Here is an 18756-nt window from a genome sequence, read left to right on the forward strand (position 1 = left end):
TTCACACTGTGTAAGCACTGGTCAGTGATAGCTAGAACACTGGTGTGTTGTCAACACCTTTTTTGTCATGAATCCAAAACATGGCACCATACAGGCTACTATGAAGAAAATTAACTCTGTCTCAGCCAAAATCAGTACAACCTCACACATATATGCATAATAGTAACACCTACGAAACAAGGTGTTTTCAGTTTTAAAGTCTGAATAAGCAAAGACACCCCAAAACAAGAGAAACTATGTCAAGAAAATCAACCTCTCCTTTACTCAAGAATTTTGATTATTAATAAATCCTTACATACTAATCCACTCACACTAAGTTCATATGTGCCTGCAATGCTACACTTTCATGTGCCTTTTTTTTGGTCAGGTGAGAAGTAACACTTTGTAGTCTGAAAAAGAAAATATGATTTGACACTGCTTTTTCTAAAACGTCTCCTGCTATATAAAAGCTCATCAACAGGGGACATTTTTATTTGAAGTAAGGTCTCTTAAGATGACTGTCAATCACAGATATACTCAAAGCCTCATAAAGAATATCTTTATTTTCACTGCTGAATTAAAGATAGAGAAAACTTGTACTGACTGAGGTCATAAGTATTTTGGAGTACTTGGACAAATAGAACTGCTTGTAATTTAATATTTTCCAGGAACTTAATCGCAAAAGCAAAAAACAGATATTTACTCACTGACAGTAACGTAGAAAGATGAGAAGAACAGAAGCAGTAGCAAAAGTGCCAGTATTCTTTTATTGCCTGTAAGGGAGGTCATTTTCTAAATTAAGAGAAGCTCTGTAGAAAACATTTCTAGGAGAGTATTGAATCTAGTCTTTGAAATTTGTTTAGCCACTGCTTCAGAAACAGTCAAAAGTCCAAGCAGAGAGGTTTCTTGGGTAATCATTTCCACCAGCAAAGTGGTTGGGACGCTACCATTCCATTCTCTGATGGCTGGTCTCTGTAACTCAGGTTCAGCCTTCTCCTTCTAGGCAAGTCCTGCCCTACTAAAGGAGCATCTCTTATTTTTAATTCTCAAAGATATCATCCAAGCACATGAGCAAACAGGAAAAAAAGTATGAACTAAGGAAGAATACAATTCTGACTTATTTATGTGAAATAGCAGTCTTCTACCAAGTCTTCGAGAGACCATCCTGAAAATATCATATGTCTGTAAAAAACACTTTGAATCAGGATTCCTATCTAAGCCTACAGGAAGATAAAAATCCCATTTTAGAAACTTGAATTTATATACTTTGTGTAGAATTCTGCAAAACAATAACTCAATTTTCTGCAGCATTTGTTGTTTTGTTTTTTTTAAAAAAAAAAAAATAAAAAGGAAAGCATGTAAAAACACTGCTTTATTTCCATGGTGAAAAAAGAAAGATAGTCTAGAGATTAATTTATAGTAGGTTGCCTTTCAGCATCAAAGTCTTTGCCAAACTGAAGAAATAATGAGGTGCTGGAGTCTTACACAGTGAAAAAAAACCCCAAACATTTGGTAGGGAACAAAACAAGCTGCAGCAGTTCAAGAGGGTAAAAGACAGTAAATCCACCTGAGAAGGACACCACCAGCACACTGTTTCTGTCACTCCTTAGAGCAGGATTAATCAGAAGGGTGGCTCTTCAGCCTGACCAGTGGAATTGCTTCTCAGTACTTACAGACGGGCTATATGCAAGGTCCATACTTAACAAAAAAAGGCTGGAGACAGACTACCAGAACTTCTCCCCACCTTCACATATACTAAATGATCAGGGACTTTCTGTGAAAGGGAAGTTTTAGCCTGCTCCTTAAGGAACCATTTTGATAGATGAAGGGATGCTCTGGTCAAAAGACCTCGCTCAAGAAACCCAAAGGCTTCTTTTAGCTGTGCCATCCTCTCCAAGGCAACAGTTGTTAGTCACAAGTAGTTCAGGCCGTGTTTACATATTGTACTACATAATACAAACTTGTATGTTGGCTACTTGAGGGGTTATGTTGCCAAAAGCATTGTAGCTACATGAGGATGCAAAAGTGGGCAATATCATGTAATCAAAAAGACTGGGATGTATTTGCTTACAGATGCCGGTAAGGCATCACTGGAACATCAGTATACTACTATATCAAGCTGCCTGGAAGTCATGTGTTGTTTTGCTTTGAGGAAGATCATAAAAAGTCTGTTCATAAGAAAGCAAAAGTTTTAGCGTGCCTGCGGTTGCCGTGCACCACTCATCATCAGCCCTGCTGTACACAAACGCATGCTATCCAGAAGGTATACTTTTGTTTTCTTTTTACCCCTCAGTAAAACCTTTTTTTACAGTCCCAAGTTCATCACATGTTGTACTTTCTTAAACTAACATAAAAAACCACTGAAACCTCAAGTTTTGTTTCTGGTCCCATGTGCCCTAGCACAGGAAACCCAGGGTTTGGAGCCAAACAGGAAGCGGTGCTTTGTGCAACACAACAAGTCGCGCCGCTTCACACACCCCTGCACCATGGATAATTAAGTAGCTGGCAGTAATTGACAATATCCCTGCTTCTTTCACAGTAAGTACCTTGTATTAGTGCTTGATGTATTGTAGCTACTGACACATGACAGAATAATTTGTCTTTTATTCAACTCCCAACACTGAATTATTGGAAGTTGGAGTTGTCTGTGGCCTAGAGGGAGACATTGTGCCAGAGTTTCATTTGCTATTATTGAAGGCAAGAGGTTTATAAAAGTTAATGAAATATAGCTAGCAAAGAGACTGTAGAGCAGGGGTGTCTAACTCATTTTTGCCAGGGGCCACATCAACCTTGCGGTTGCCTTTAAAGGGCCAAATGGAATTTTAGGACTGTATAAATGTAGCAGTAGTTATTTATAAAGTATTTATACAGTAGTTATTTATACCAGTTATACAAGATTCTTCCAAGCTATGATGCCAAAGAAAATATTTAACATTCTCATTAGAACTTCTGCCTATCTTTTGACTAACTACATTAGCTGTAAAATTTCCTCTCTTTTTTGAATATTTTAAGTCATGCATAACAATCCTATAGTATTATACAGACACATTGAAATAAAGACAACAGACCCAAGTTATTAAATATTGTTGTGCCTTAACAGACTGCTTCAAGCAGTCCACATCTACAATTAGCACACTTAAAAGTCTTTAGTTAGCTTAAAGCTGTGCCCTGCACCATCCAGTTGTTAGGGAGATGGTCTTTACCTAATGAGCCAGTAGCATATGGACTCTTGACTACAAAAAGTGCAAATAATTTCAGAAAAACCTTTTCAACAGTTAAAAACTTAATCCTACATGAGGCATAGAAACTCATATAATCCTAGTATAAGATGAAAAGCATTTTGACAGAAAAAAATTATCATTACTTCAGAGCTCTGTAACTGTTGAGACATCACTAAAGGACTTAACACCTGTTTACATGGCTTGGTTGTGGGGGTTTAAAATAAATCTCAGTAATGCTTTGAGAAAAAACATGATGCTATTTGCTTTCTGGGATATAGAAAGAGATTAAACTGTCAAGAAAAGCATCAAGTTTTCTAAGATGCACTATTTACTGATAATGGCCAAATAATTTTCTCTCATTACTAAGGAAAATGATTTTGTAGCAAAATATCCACGGATGTCTGCAGAAGCAAGTCTGATGAACTTTTTTCTTAAATGCAGTAACAATTTCCACCAATATAACTTGAAAGGAGTTGTTCACACTTTTTTTCTTTTAAATGAAACTTAGGAAAAACATTGACCTTGAATATCCCTTTTACTATGGCAGGTCCTTTAACTTTGTCATAAACCTTCAAGGTTACTGCTGCTTTGGAACCAAATTATACTGTACCTTGCAACCAGTGGTATTCTGGCTGTTGAACAATTTTCTGAGCTGGGCATGGAAAGATCAGATTGGCTCCAAAAGAGTTTCTCGATGTCTTTCCTACTGTAGAGACAGGTTTCTAGTGTTTATATCGAAACTACTGCTTGCACAGCTGAGCAGTGACTGAACTTCTCAGGGAAGATCTTTTCCTAGGGCATAACATCAAATTACTTAATTTTTCACCTGAACTCCATCTTCCTCATGCTCTGCATTTTCTACACTCTTCATAGCAGAGCTGCTGCTGGAACACCAGCCAGCCAGGGACATGGTTTAGTGCTAGAATTAGGTTATGGTTGGACTTGATCTTGAGGGTCTCTGCCAACTGAAACGATTCTATGATTCCAACCCCTGTTCCAACCCCTGCACACAGGGCAGCAGATTTTCTAGTGCACAGAGAAGAACTTACATGTTACAGTAACTCTTGCTCTGCTTTTCTGATGATCCCAGTGGAAGAAATAAATGAAAACATAGCGGGGAAAAAAAAAAAATACAACATACATGGAAGTACAGGTGACCACTGTAAGTAGAGAAGAAAAATGTGCCTGATAGAAGGCCAAAATAGACAACAAAAGAATAACTGAACAGAAGTGTCATAAAGAACCGAGAAAAGGTGAGAGGGAGGGAGAGGGTGCAACACTGGACAGCAGCTGGGAAGGAAGCAGCTGTGCAGAGCTGCTGGTAAAGCTTTTCTCTTGCTTTTGATTTTTGTTCAGTTACAAGTAAAGCTCCTCTACAGTCAAAAGTCAGATTCCTTAATTACTAAAGGACAAAATCCTACCCACATAACCCCTTGAACTCTGCATTCATCCTTTGGCAACCTCTTTATTCTACTGCAGTCAAGTACTGCTGTTACAGCATTATCCAGTCAAAAATCCTTGACTAGCTACCTGCTTTTCTTACCAATTGCAACAGGCTGATACTTTCAAATGCATTTATGAGTCTGTTTCTGCCTTCAGGTTTTCTTCAACATTAATAGCAGCAAGATATCAAGCATTATGGGTTTTAACCTGAAGGCTTCTTTAAGTCATTGTAGGCACATTCTTACTTTTAAATACTAGATGCTGCCATCAGGTGAGGACCTGATAACATTAGGCCTGAAGTCAGGATGAAAACTTTCATTGCAAGATTTGCAACAAGTCAACAGTAGATAAGAGAGCAGATAAAAGTGAAAAGCCATTCTACTGAAAAGTGACTTTTCTTAAGAGCAAATAAAATTGAAATAATAACTTAGAATTTGATGTTCTATGAACTTTTTTCATAGTTATGCTGCATTGCAGATTCTCGTCACACACATCAGATACTGTTTCCTCTATTAATATGCAACGCAATTCCTTCCAGCAAAAACAGATTTCTTTTTCCTCTCCAAAATAAGCAATATTGGACCGTTGCAATCATATCACCAAGAGCTGACAATGTATATTAAGCACTGTTGTTAGAAATAGTTGTGTCAGTGTTTCAGTTTATAAAAAACTAAATGCTACAGAAATCCATGGAAATTATTGCATTAATCATTTTAATACTCCATATACTCCATTTTCAATGTATCCAAGTGAAATGCATGCATATTTGCCATAAGAATAAGCATTCTGTCTGAAGACATTTGCTAGTTCTGCACTGCTTTTCTTTAATTCTTGTTTATCCTTCAATCATTTGACATACCGTCCCTATCAACTATTCTGCATGTACACTGGTCTCTAATCTTGTTCCAGGGTTTTTTTGTTGTTGTTTTCTGGTTGGTGGTTTTTGTTTTTTTGTTTATTTTTGTTCAGTTTTTTTTTTGTTTGTTTGTTTTTGTTTTTTTGTTTGTTTGGTTTTTTTTTTTTTTTTAGTAGTAGAGGTTTTACTTTGTTGGGTTTTCTGTTTTGTGGGTTTGTTCAGTTGACTAGTTGCTGTGGAAGAACACTAATACTCGTGAGTTTAAATACCTGTCATCAACCAAAGACTATACGCTGAATCAACAGTAGTTTCTCAGTCTCAAACAATGGGTAAGGTTAATATTATGTTCCACTTTTAATCTCGTGCTAAGTACTATGCTGATGTATAACCATCGACATCAGTACCAGACCAGACCAAATCTTACAGACAAGACAGCAAAATAGGTGATTAAAAAAAAAAAAAAAAAAAAAAAAAAAGATGCTTTTACTTGATGATCCCAAACTTTGGGGCTGCAAAATATGTCTAAGAAAGAAATGTTTCATTTATCTCTATACATAACAATGGATGTGCAAGCGTTTTAACCAGAGCACTTACTACTGTTTGTGGCTAATACTGACTGACACTTCTCAGTGCTTGCTGTTGATGATAGCGTTGCAAAAGCTAAACTGGTTGGAATGTGATAGTCCAAGTGCCTCAGGCCAGTATTTCAGCTTGAAGTTCTAGCTAGAACAGCCTGTCATTTTCAAGAAATATCAAGTTTTTCTCTTCACCTCCTTTCCTTCTCTCCCCTACCCAAGAAAACTTTGTTTCTTCCATACTGAAGTATATCTATTTTTATTCAACTATCATCTGATTTCCCTATGCATGCACAAGGGACTGAAGCATGATGATGTGCAACAACGGCCCCCTACCCATAGGTTAAATTAGTTTTTATGCCTACAAGCATTCACTTAAATTCAGAAAAGCTGTTTGTTTGATTAGAATATTTAAGTCTACTTTCACTACTCACTAAGCTTTTTTTAAAAAAGTCATGTACACTGAACATACATAATCTCATAGATAATCAACATTATTTGGAATTGATCCTTGAACAAGAGGGAGTGGCTTAAAGGAAAAACATATTAGTTGACGCTTCCCAGCTAGATGTTTCAAAGAGGTCAGCAATCCAGTTCACCTACAGTTCAACATCTGTGTAACTGACTTGATCAGTGCTAAAAAAACGTTCAATGTGCGGAAGGCAGTCTGAGTAATCCTGCAAAGCAACAGATAGTCACAGTTCACTGCCTCTGTTTTCTCTCATTTCTTCCTCCCATTTCTTCCCTCACCCTTTCCCTGCCCTCGCACCTCCACTCATTCCACTCTCACACACAGTTTTTTTTCTCTCCTCCACACCCCTACTTTCCAATAGGCAGATAGTTAACATTTTAACTTGTAATATTCAGGAAAAAGCAGTCTAGATGACTAATTGAGAATGAACTTGAAAATTAAAATCATCTGTATCCAGTTTCTCTAGAAATTTCACTTCTGTTGCTTATACCAGAACCCACTGATAGAGTACTCCATACACATTTGTAGAAAAGTCATAAAGAAAGTGGTTCTCCTTTAAACTTTTAATTAAGTGCTAAACCCAGCGTAATTGAAACCAAGTCTTCTACACCACAATGATCATTACATTTTTAGTTACTATAGCTTTTAGATAACTTGTCACAGGAGAGATCTGTCATGACAGACATTCTGTATGGGCTCCTCTGTATTTATTTTTTTATATTAAACCATTGACAAGCACTGATGCATGAGTTTCTAGCCAAATTCACAAGGCAACAATGAAGTACATCTCCCTCCACAACAGAAACAGTTGTCATTTTCTGTTCCATCAGGGCAACTAAGGAAAATCTATAGGTTCACCCTTATTTGAAATGGGAAACACTCAAAGTCACATGAAATGCTTTTCTCCATTAGGGGTATTGTTTCAGTAATATGGTCAAAGAGCTATCAGTTCCCATCCATGGAGTTTTTCTTTGCAAAGAACAGTCTGATTTAGTCTACTTATATTGACTCCTCTCACCAAAGGGAAGGGAGGGGTCAGAAGAGACAGAAGAGTTTTTTCTAGTAGCTTTCCCAAGCAGGGATTTGGAACATTTTGTCCCCACCTGTAATTGGTTCAGTTTAGTCAATAGTTTATATTCTGTCTCTCAAAACTATTCCAAAAGGGAAAAATATGTTTTCTTTAGATAAAGACTCATTTTCCTACATCAAACCTGAGGCCTCGTCCCAACTGTGCATAGATCTGAGAATGCACACAAAGCCTGGTTTGTAATGGATGGGTCCACAGGGAAGCCAGGCTGCTTTCCATGAGACCTGTTGCATTTGAGAGCCTGTGAGCCTGATCAGCCCAGATCTTAAAGGGTCCTCCCCAACAGCTTTTGAACTGATTTGCAAACCTGACTTGGAAATTCCCTGACATGTATTTACAAAGAAGTTAGTAAGCCTTTATGGGATGTGAAATAGCATTACAAAACCCAGGGTTCAGGTATTTCAAGGCTCCAGGACAGTGGTTTGTTGACAAAAAAAGGAAGCTGCTTGTACTAAAACTTTTAAAGCTTGCTGTAATTTTTTTCATTAATTCCTTCCCCCTACTATATACTTCAGTGACCCAAACTGCAACAGTTATATTTACTTTAAATATTGTAACATTGACTTTTTTTGAAAGAAAAAAAAATGTACAGCCATCATACAAAGTATTATATCTTCCTCACTACCAATACCGAAACCTAATTTTGTCTGTGCTGCCAGAGGTTAGTTTTCATTTCCTTTCTTCCCTTTTTCCTTATTTTTTTGTAGTTATGACATTTGACCTAATTCTTACCACATTAGTTTGAGGCAACACAAAAAAAACAGAGTATTCCTAAGCAGAAACTTGTATGCCAGTTTACAGAAAACACAGAAGTTCCTGTAAATAGTTTGTAAATACTTGCCTTAAAGATAAGTATGTACCTAAGAGGAAGGAACAGGCAAAAGGTAGATATGACGTTACTCAGTTGAGACAGATGCAATTCAGGTTTTGCATGCAGATAAAACAACATGCATTTTATAGAGAATAATTTAGAAGTCAGCTGCAAAAGTAATCAAGACAGCCCAAAACTGCTTCAAAATGATCTAAAATAGTGATAAAAGCCTAAAGACAACACATCTAAGAGGTCAAAAATTATTTAATGTTACGGGCCTTACCCTTTCTCAAGAATATTTTATTTTGGTTAGGTATGAAAGTATTTCTAAAAAATATGTTCATACAACCATGCAAATTTACATGATAGAAACTAAGATGACAGTAATAAAGAAGCCAATAAGATAATTCTTAAAGTAGCCCAGAGCCCCATGTCCCCATAAGAAGGAAGGTCAGCCTGTGTATGCATGGAGCTACTTTTATTTTAGGTTCATATGAGAACACCTGGCAGGCATTCGTATGCATTTCATGTGTCACCTTCACAATGACACAAACACTCCAATGGTAAAGCTGAAGACACCAAACCCAGCTTGGACAGGTATAGTAGGATATTATATAGTCCTTTCAGTCACCTTCTTCAAACATATTTAATGCACATTCTGATTACGTACTTTATAGACCACAGATACCTTGGGAAAAAAAAAAAGACAGCAGGCTGCCCCGTTAATGAAAGATGTACAAGAAGCCTGTACTATCCCAGAAGGCGGAAGGAGAACCAACTAGACTGTTCAAGCTTGCAAACTAATGTCACCCTCTTAGTATGTTTGATACCTCATACACAAGTAGTTATGTTTCTGACATACTCACATGCTATTAAGAAACACATTGGAACAAGAAAGGAGGTGGCCATTGGCTTCACCACAAAATCAATAATCATGCTTTGGGTGATAGGGAAGCTGACAACACCACAGAGATGAGACCATAACAACACAGCAGGTGCCCCAGACACCCCAACTTGCTGTCCCCAAAGCTCAGGCTGCCCAAAAGCTCTGAAAGCCCCTACACGCATCTACCAGGCAAATAAAACACACATACCTTCAGAATTGTGAAATATCCCGTTGATCTTTCGTCTCTCCTCCAAGCAACTTGCACTACATTCCTCCTAAGAAAGCTGACCCTCCTCCCGCCAGCCCTTTTGTAGGAGCTGCTCCTAATTGCCTGATTACCCACCGATGAGCAGGTATAAGAATCCCACAGCTGGGGCAGGTGGTTGTCAGGTCCCTCAGCAGCCTCCTACCCAGACTACTGCTCCTCCTTGCCATAGAGAGAGGAAAATAAATCCATGCTGTGACAAGAGAAGCATTATTTGCATTTCAAACAATACCTTAAGCCTCTGTGCTTCCCAAGTGACTTGATCTGGAACAGCCAATGTGGAAAGTTTCTGCAAATGCGCGTGGTCTTTACAATGTGCTTTATGTCAACAAATGCTGCTCTATGCCCATCGTTTTAGGAAGGTTTTGCAGTGAGTAACAGCCCTGGTGCTGAGTGCTGATGCTCACATGAGGATTGCCAGTGCTCTGAGTTCAGCTGGTCTAAGCACAAAAGGCACCATATTCTCTGGGGTTTGTCCAGAGACTGTACAGACCAGCTTTCAGACTCTGTACAGCTCAGGGTACATAACTCTTCACTGCAAAACACATATGTTCCACCAGCAAAATAGTCTCATGCAATATTAACAAGAATGACAGTCGATTTTCAATGTTTCTTACACTGTTCTGTATCTGAAGAAGTGCATCTGAATGTTTGTTTTACAAAGGGATATTATTTTCCCTGCAAATATAACATAAATGTGCATAACCTGTAAACATGCATAACTCTTGTAATACTGAGAATATGCTCCATGGTGTCACACTGACACATTCATTGACTATCCATCAACACGAAAAAGAACTGACTCCAGAAATCAAAACAGAATGCAAATAGAGACTTATTTTAGATCACAGTAGGAAAAAAGGGAGGATCAAAAAAGTGCTCAAACAACTGTCCCAGGAAAGGACTAGCATCATATAAATATTTTTATCAATTAAAAAAATTACTAATATGAATCACACACAAGCCACACAATCTTGGCTATCTGCACTCAACTCTTAATATGCTTCTTATTCTGAAAAGCAGTATAAGAATTTACATTTACTGTTGTACTCAGAAGACTAAAGTGACCTTCATCAATCCCTGGTTCCTTTATGAAGTGTTTAGATTTGCTCAGTTTATGAAGATTATATACAAGGAGTACACTTTCTCCTCCAATGCGACAGATATTTTTTGTCTGTCTTTTCCACTGATATCTGTCTCTGAAATGTTTTATTCTAGAAACATAATTTTCCAAATCACACTCAGTTTTTTCAGGGACATTTTCTATCATGCCTAAAACTTTGTCATAGTTCCTTGCCAATTTCCAGCTTCTGAAAACTAAGAATTTCTATGCTGCCTTTGTTGCCCATGCCCAACTTCAGTCTTGGATTTGTCTGAGTACAGTATATACTTGGGTACCTGACTTTGCTCCATCGCCTATGTCCCAAAAACCTTTGACTGTCAGGGCTTGGCAAGGCTGAGGGAACAGGTTTGTCAGAAAGGTACCCCACACCAGCTCACAGTTTCCCTGTACTGATGACAATGTCTGTTTTCTCCTGTTACTTTCCATTTTATTGAGGGTATCTATGAATTTGCCTTATCTGGGATACAAATGTGTTTTCAGGCATTCCATATTCGTGAATTATCTGGTGTAGCAGGCACACTGACACTGCCCGATTCTTTCAGAACTTAATTTTTTATCATATAATACATACTACCTTTCATATTGTTTCAGTCTTATAGAAACATACTTCCTAGATCCTTACATCATAATGTCATTAATAATAATAATATTTTGAATCTTACTACCTTACCCATATAACCTGGAAATAACTATCATCTCTAATTAAAGTGGAGCTAGTGGTGACCGATTGCTAGGGGATTGATAATCCACTCTGAGAAAAATGAGAAGTATTCAGGCAGCAAAAAGTCTCATAGCTTTAATAAAGTCTGTGGGATTTAATAGCGTTTTGCACCCTGCAAAATTAGGCATGTTTTGTACTCTGTGTTTTGTAGTGCTATGCACACTGAGGAAAAGAAAATCATTACCTGTTTCCATAATTTCCATCTTGAAAATCTATAATAGAAACACTAAAGAGAATTAAATAGGCCCAAATAAACCCCAGAGAATTGTGTTATGTGAAGATGAGAAAAACTAGACCCAGTTTTTGCCAGAAAGGTTTACCATACTTTCAGTCAATGTTTTTCATGGCAATTACTAGCATAATTTTTACAAATGTTTAGTTTTCCTCAAAAGGGCCATCCCATTTCTTTGGAGATACAGCTGATGGGATTAAGAATAAATCCACTACCGTGAATAATGCATCGTATGACAAGTTCTGTTGGTTGAGTCTGAGTAACCTCTGTTAGAGGTAAATTTAGCACAGGAAATACTGCCTACCCACTTTGCAGAAACAAGTTCAGCTACATTAAATTTAATGTGTTACAGCAGAAAACATCAGGCATGGCTTTTCCAGCAAAACACGAAAAAGAAGATTGCAAGTTATGAATGTTTCACATAAATCAAGTTAATTCTAGCATTAAAAAGTAGCTTTTTGTCGGTATGATGTACAATAGTTAGAATTCAGCCTGCACTGCTTTGGGTATTCATATATGCAAGGAAACACTCCATTAGTCAGCTCCCAGTAGGCCTCTTGTTTATTCCTGTGTTACAGTATTTTTTACAACATATTTCTAAGTTCTCTCAGCCTTCAGAACATCACAATTTGCAAGCAAAACAGGAATTTAGGGATTAACAATAACTGGAGGAAAAGGTATACCCAATGTAATTGTTTAAGGTGAAACATCCACATTTATCATGTGTTGGTGTTGAAATCTTATTTAAATAACTCCTATAATAAGATGGGACCATTTCTAGCTTCTTAAGAGTTCATTTACATTATTACTAGGTATCTCAGAAATTTGAAAATTAGCCTGACCTATTTTTACTCAAATTATTTATGGTATTAATAGATGACAATGTGTATCTCTTGTGATGTGAAACCTAAGGAAGGACCTAGAACACATGAAAAGGATTCTGTTTAATTCATACTAGTCGATAGGTCTCAGGAATGGGTTTAAGATTTCCTTCGTCGAGTTTTATATTGCTTCTTCACATATTATTGTGTTAATGTGCTTGTCAGGCCACAGCCCAATGAAAAGTAGTTCTGTTTCATTCATGTAATTTCAGGCTTAGGGCCAAATGGAGCTACATGGGTGTAAATAAAGAGAGGATTTTGCTTCCAATGTCCCTTCTACATGACTTGAAGTTGATTTATCAAAAATAAGAGTAAGAAAATTGGACTGAGTTCTTGCCTTATTTAATTCCCCAAGTGAAAACTCCTTTGTAACTTCAAAACCCAGGAAAATACTTAAATTTAGTCCATTTAAGTGGAGTTTCTGCTTGTTAAATATGTCCTGTAGTTCTATGGACAAGAACTGACTGATGATTAATCTATTTGACATTATAATTATTCCTGTCATTTAGCTTACAGCTTATACATTGAACAGAGCACTGCAGAACAATAACTGTTCAGAGACCTTTTTGTTAACCAAGTATATATAACAGTTTAGAAGGTCTACAATATTAATGATATATGAACCAGCAATTAAGTTCTGACAATACACATATTGGAAGCCATTGACTAATCTCCAGCAGAGGCAGCAGAAATATACCAGGCTGGTACTGCAGAGCTACAAACCACTTGCATGTTCCTGAAAACACTGGAGGTTTAGTACGAGGTTTCTTGATAAGATTTGGTCTTTCATCAGGTTTCTCTCAGTCAAATAATGCTTCACATATTAGATTGTTTTCAGTATGTAGCCTTCACAACAATAGCCCTTTAAATTAATTTTCAACAAGTTGATGAAAAACAACATGGAAATGGTTAGGGGTTTTGTTTTGTTCTGGTGTTCATCAATATGGACAACACAACCACATTTGCTGTTGAACTCAGCACAACAGAGATGGAGTTTTCACCCTTAATACTGATAAAATTGTGTCACAGTGGTAAATAAGATACACTGCATAAATTAACTCCCTCTTGCACATCTAGGAACCTAGGGCCATCCTCCACACAATAGGTACTCATAAATATTGGAGGAAGTCTTCTCCGTTACAGTATCACACTAAGTGGTATTTCTGCAGCTGAAGAGATGTTTTCATGTTTTGCTCAGAGATTTGCCATTCTGTGTCCTATGTTCTTTCTCATTCACCAATACTTTGGTATATGAACTAACCATAAGATCCTGGAGGATATAAATCAGTCCCACAGGTCTTCCACTCTTCTATCTTGCTACTTTTCTAACGTGATCATCTCTTCTGGACTCCTGAGTCCAGGCAGATGTAAGAAACTTTAAGTAATTTCAAACAGAAGCAGTAAAATTTGCCAAAAAACATACCTGAGAATTTGCATCAATCACTACTACCTGAAAGAAGATGAAAGAGGGAAGAAAAGGCAAGCATACATTATGATCCTTTTCCTTGGATGAATTGAATAGTAAATGTCCCTTCATTTTTATAAAAGAAAATAAGGATATCAGAATAAACAGGCTTTTTTAGTGTTTGCCTCATAACTGCATAAGAATTTTCAGTTTCAGATAACTGTTTTTATTGGAAAAAAAAAAATATGTTCAAGACCTTCGAGACCCATCATTCTACATGTCTGAGCAATGTATCCTTGTACCAGTTTCTGTCAAAACAAAACAAAAAGGAAAATATTCTTGGATTTACAATTTGTTCAGTAAATGTAATTATGAGATAGTAGTCTCTGAACTTGAGCTATAAAGGAAGCAGAAATGGCTTCAACACCCACTGCAGCAATTTTGCTCTGTGGTATTAATGTAGAAAGCACTAAAAAATGTTTAAAAGTTCAGAACTGAACTTTTCTTGCCAAAATAAGTTATTTAACTGTGAGAGCAACTAATCACATTTTCAAATGGGGTCTCTATAGTGGAAAAGCACCATTCATGTACTCTTTAGCCAACAGGACAGAGTTTGCTCTTTCAAATGTAAACTCCAGCCAGTCTCTATTGAACAGGTACCTGGGCTGCCTGGCATAAATGCATATTAACTGTCCGTAATGCAAGACATCTTCATCTTACTGCAAACTGTTAATAATTAATTTAGGCATGGACGGTGAACAAATATGTAAGTGTATTAATTCCTTTGCAGTCTTCTGATGTATATAGCAGCTGTGTGATTTGATTTGAATTGATTTTGCTGCTAAGTCTGGTGACCTCCAATAAAAAATTGTTGCATTCACCACAAAGTAATTTATGATGGCAGGACTCTCTATTATATAAATACTTTCCAATGCATTAGTCAGAAATCCACTATCTTACTTCATTAAACCGACAAATATAATCAATTCTTATCTGATTTGCAGTTTTTTATGCAAGGAAAAAAGATTTTATCTTTATGCCAAATGGAGTTAAAATGCAGATCATGTAATATACAAATGTCTCTGCCTCAGTGTGTAAGTGTCACTAATCAAAATCTGAGTCCGTGTTCAAGATTTTAGCTCTGATCAAACTCTGGGTTGCACATTACAAGAATTAAATGCAGTACTTCAGCACTTACAGCTATATATGCATATGCATGTTTTTATAATAAATAATGCTGAGCATTAACAGTGTGCCATTCTGTAGTTAAATAACCACCTAGTTTAATCACAGTGGAAAACTAAAGGCATTACTTAAATATGAGATGTGTACAAATTACATTAGGATACAAAGTCTTTGCTAGCAATACGTTAGTAAAATAAACCTAATTTCAGAATGTCCTGAAGCACTTTACTATCTGTATGCACATGCTTCTGTGTGCTTATATGTGCATGCTAAAAATATTATACACAAGAATCACTTCAGTCATATCTGAAATGCAGATATAGAATTTTCTTCCTATACATATGGAAACAGATAATAAGATGTTTCCAGAAGTAACACCTTTTTTTTATTTGAAAGGATAGATTCACTACTGAATCTATGGCTCTTTATAACAACACCAAGTCAATAAAAAGAATTGTCACCCAACTGCTATGTGATCCATTGATAGTTCTACCAGAACCACTAAACACTGCTTTTCCTGTAGTGGCCCTCTGCCTCATTTATAATAATAATTTTGAAGTAAAACTTGGGTGGTGTTATTTGGTTATTTTCTCAACATCAACCTTAGCACCTTGTGTTTCAAGCATGGGGAACCATGAAGGTTTTAAGAACCTAAAGCAGAAAATAAAAATGCCTCTCTGTTTATTGTGCCTAATTGATTTCCTTATTGAGATACTGTAAAGAAGTGAGTAGAAGAGAGATAGTTCCTTAACACATCCTTGTCTGTTGGCAGTTATGCCTTACAAAGAAATTAGTGAAATCATCTCATCCCTCTGGAGATGACATCCAAATTCGTCAATGGAAGGGGGCACTTTGTTGAAGAGCAGCTTCAACATAACAGAACTCAGCGTCTCCTGTACTTTGGATAGCTCTCAGCAACTGTGCACTGGTACTTCTTCCTTAGGGTGTTGGCTACACTGAACTCCTTCAGACCATCAGCCAGATACCATGTTACTGCAGCGCTCAGCTCAAGCTCACGTTGCTCCTACAGCACGGGCACATCCTCCCTGTAACCTTGCACTGTCTAGGAAGCCTGGACAACCTGCATGGGTTCTGAATGCTAAAGCAAGGGTCCACTACCCAAACACAAGGCATTGTAAAGACTAAGTCATTTTTAAGAGTCAATGCAAAGACTGATGATTAATAGCAGATCCAAGTCATGCTTGAGATTCTGCTGATACACATACACCCCCACTTTCCTATACTGAGCGTGGCCCTGATGCACAAAAGGATTTTGACTGCTTCTGTGAGTGGTCTGTGTTTCTGTAACATCAATTGATTATATGCAAAGAGTACAGCAAGTGAAAATGTGTACAGTGAGCAGCTGCTGACTGTATGCATACCTGTATCAGGCACAGCAGGAATCACCTACTTGACTTTCAGCAACAAAAAGCATTCAGCCATCAACCTCTGAGCTAAAGGAATGGCTCACATAACTATCCGTCACTAACTTTCCTGTTCTTGGTTGGCACAGATTAAACATCAGTGGGAGACTGTTATCAACACATCGTTATCATTACATAATTTGCCAGACAAGTTATTTTGAGCATTTAGGACTCACAACACTTTGAGTTCCATTGCTGTTTTTTCTTTCTGTAATGAACTGAAGGACACTAAATACACACCTGGAATATCAAGGGACAGACACAGGAATGAATCTGTCTCTCTCTCAGCCCCTCAAGCCACAGTAGTAACTCTGCTACCTGTCAGGAAATAACAAGCCTCTCTCTTGCTGAAGCAAAACATCTGATCTTGATCACAGAGTCTGTGTCCTACACCACTAATAGAAAACCTAGGAAATATTTGATAGCTGGGAAGGAACAAAACCAGAACTCTTTGTGGTATCTAGGAACTGCACGTTTGGTTTCTGTTCTGTGTTCCTGTGATGCAACAACAAGAATCAAAGGATAAAATCATTTGTATCAAAAGATATTTCTTTTCAGAAAGGGTGTGTTATTGTTCTTACTAAAGGAATTCCAAATGTTTTCAATTCATCTAGACAGTTCAAGGATATGTACATATACCTATGGTATATTTTTACCAGCTGGTAAAATGTTGGTGTATCTTCCAGGAGCTCCCACTAAATTGATGTGTCTGGAATTAGAGTTTCTTTTATACATATTATAATAGAAGAGGCTCCTTGCTGATGTTCCAACTAAGTCCAAGCTGCCTACAGAATTCCATTGAAATACTATGAAACCATCTTGAGAAAGATACAGTTAGAAAAGACATAAGATGAATACAGAGATTAATTTAAAAAAAAGCAAAACACACCCAAAAACTCAATAAACAAACAAAAACAAAACAAACAAAAAAAAAACAACAAAACATAAAACCACAAACAAAGCAAACAAACAAACAAAAAAACCTCACACAAAAACAAAGAAAACAGCCCTACACAGACATAGACAAAAACTGACTTACAAAAAACAGAGTCACTTATAATGAGGTATTTCTTCTAGGCAAAAAATTTATTCAGCCTGATGCGTTGTCAGAGGATTTTCTGATTTTCCTGCAAGAGTGGCTCATTATTTTTATGTTAAGCTCATGTACAACAGAGTGTATAATACATAGATCAAATTCATTTGTTTCATTGTTTCTTATGTGCTTCTCTGCCATTTAGACCCACATTGAGCCATGGCACTATATATTCTGCATTCTGCAATGTCACACAGTCAGTGCTGAGATGGGACAGAGATCAATGACACTCTCTTGATTACAAGGCACTTGAGGAGTGGAGCAGGTTAGAGTGTAGTTCTTTAAGGGCTGACATCTGCAGAGATATCAAGTCAGAACAGGAATTTACTTTTAATTTGGCATCTCCAACTTTGCAATATAGTCACATTGCTGAATCGTTAGAATGAAAAGCAATGACAGAAATAGTCCTCAAGGCTGCATTGTGGCTGACCAGATGTTTTAAATATAGCTGTTCATGGACAGAGAGTAAAGAAAAAGGGAGAATTTTTCAACTGCCACAAAAAGCCTTGATAGTTGTTCATCTGGCTTTATTTTTCACTGATGAAAATGTGTACTTGGCAGTAATAAGTACTGCATGAGCTAAGTACATGACACTTGGTTGCCTTTGTAATAGCAATGGTGGATGGGTTAGACTTGGGCTACACAATCCTGCTTTGAGAGAGCCCATTTTTGGCTATGCCTGTGCTGTAAAACGGATCTTGCAAAAACCAAATCCTTAAAAGATCTTGTTGATTATAGAAAAAAACAAGAGTCTGTATGTGTTTTCAATAAGATGAAGGGTTACTACAAAGTTCTCACCCATCTCATCAAAGATAGGTATCTTCAGGTATCTTTACCCCTGCTTAATATTTTCAGGGTAGGTAAGCCACTTAGCATGTTCTTAAAACACCCTAGGAAAATGTTGCAATAAAAAGGGTAGTAAAGAAGTTTGACACCAGCTGCAAAAGAGCGAATATTCGTTGTGGGACTATGTAGGTAGCTTACATTAGCAGGTACAGTACTATTACAGACAAAAAATAGGCATTTTGAAATTATAATCCACATGTCTTCTTCAAAGCAAACAGCCTGGGGTACGAAGAAAACATCGCGATGAATAA

The 18756-nt window shown here is 37.1% G+C and overlaps 1 protein-coding gene across 2 annotated transcripts in view; it reads left to right on the top strand.

Annotated features, from left to right (window-relative positions):
* The first annotated feature begins 2412 nt into the window (after nt 1-2412).
* The window catches only part of LOC102089717 (N-deacetylase and N-sulfotransferase 4), a 154833-nt gene continuing 138489 nt past the window's right edge, over nt 2413-18756 (top strand). Inside the window, exon 1 of one of the 2 annotated variants that reach the window (XM_005515200.4) lies at nt 2413-2517. The gene's annotated coding sequence lies outside the window, so the exon portion shown is untranslated. The remainder of the gene's footprint in view (nt 2518-18756) is intronic. The other variant, XM_065062182.1, reaches the window with a different exon arrangement.

The sequence above is a fragment of the Columba livia genome, chromosome 4, assembly GCF_036013475.1.
Source record: "Columba livia isolate bColLiv1 breed racing homer chromosome 4, bColLiv1.pat.W.v2, whole genome shotgun sequence".
NCBI lineage: Eukaryota > Metazoa > Chordata > Aves > Columbiformes > Columbidae > Columba > Columba livia.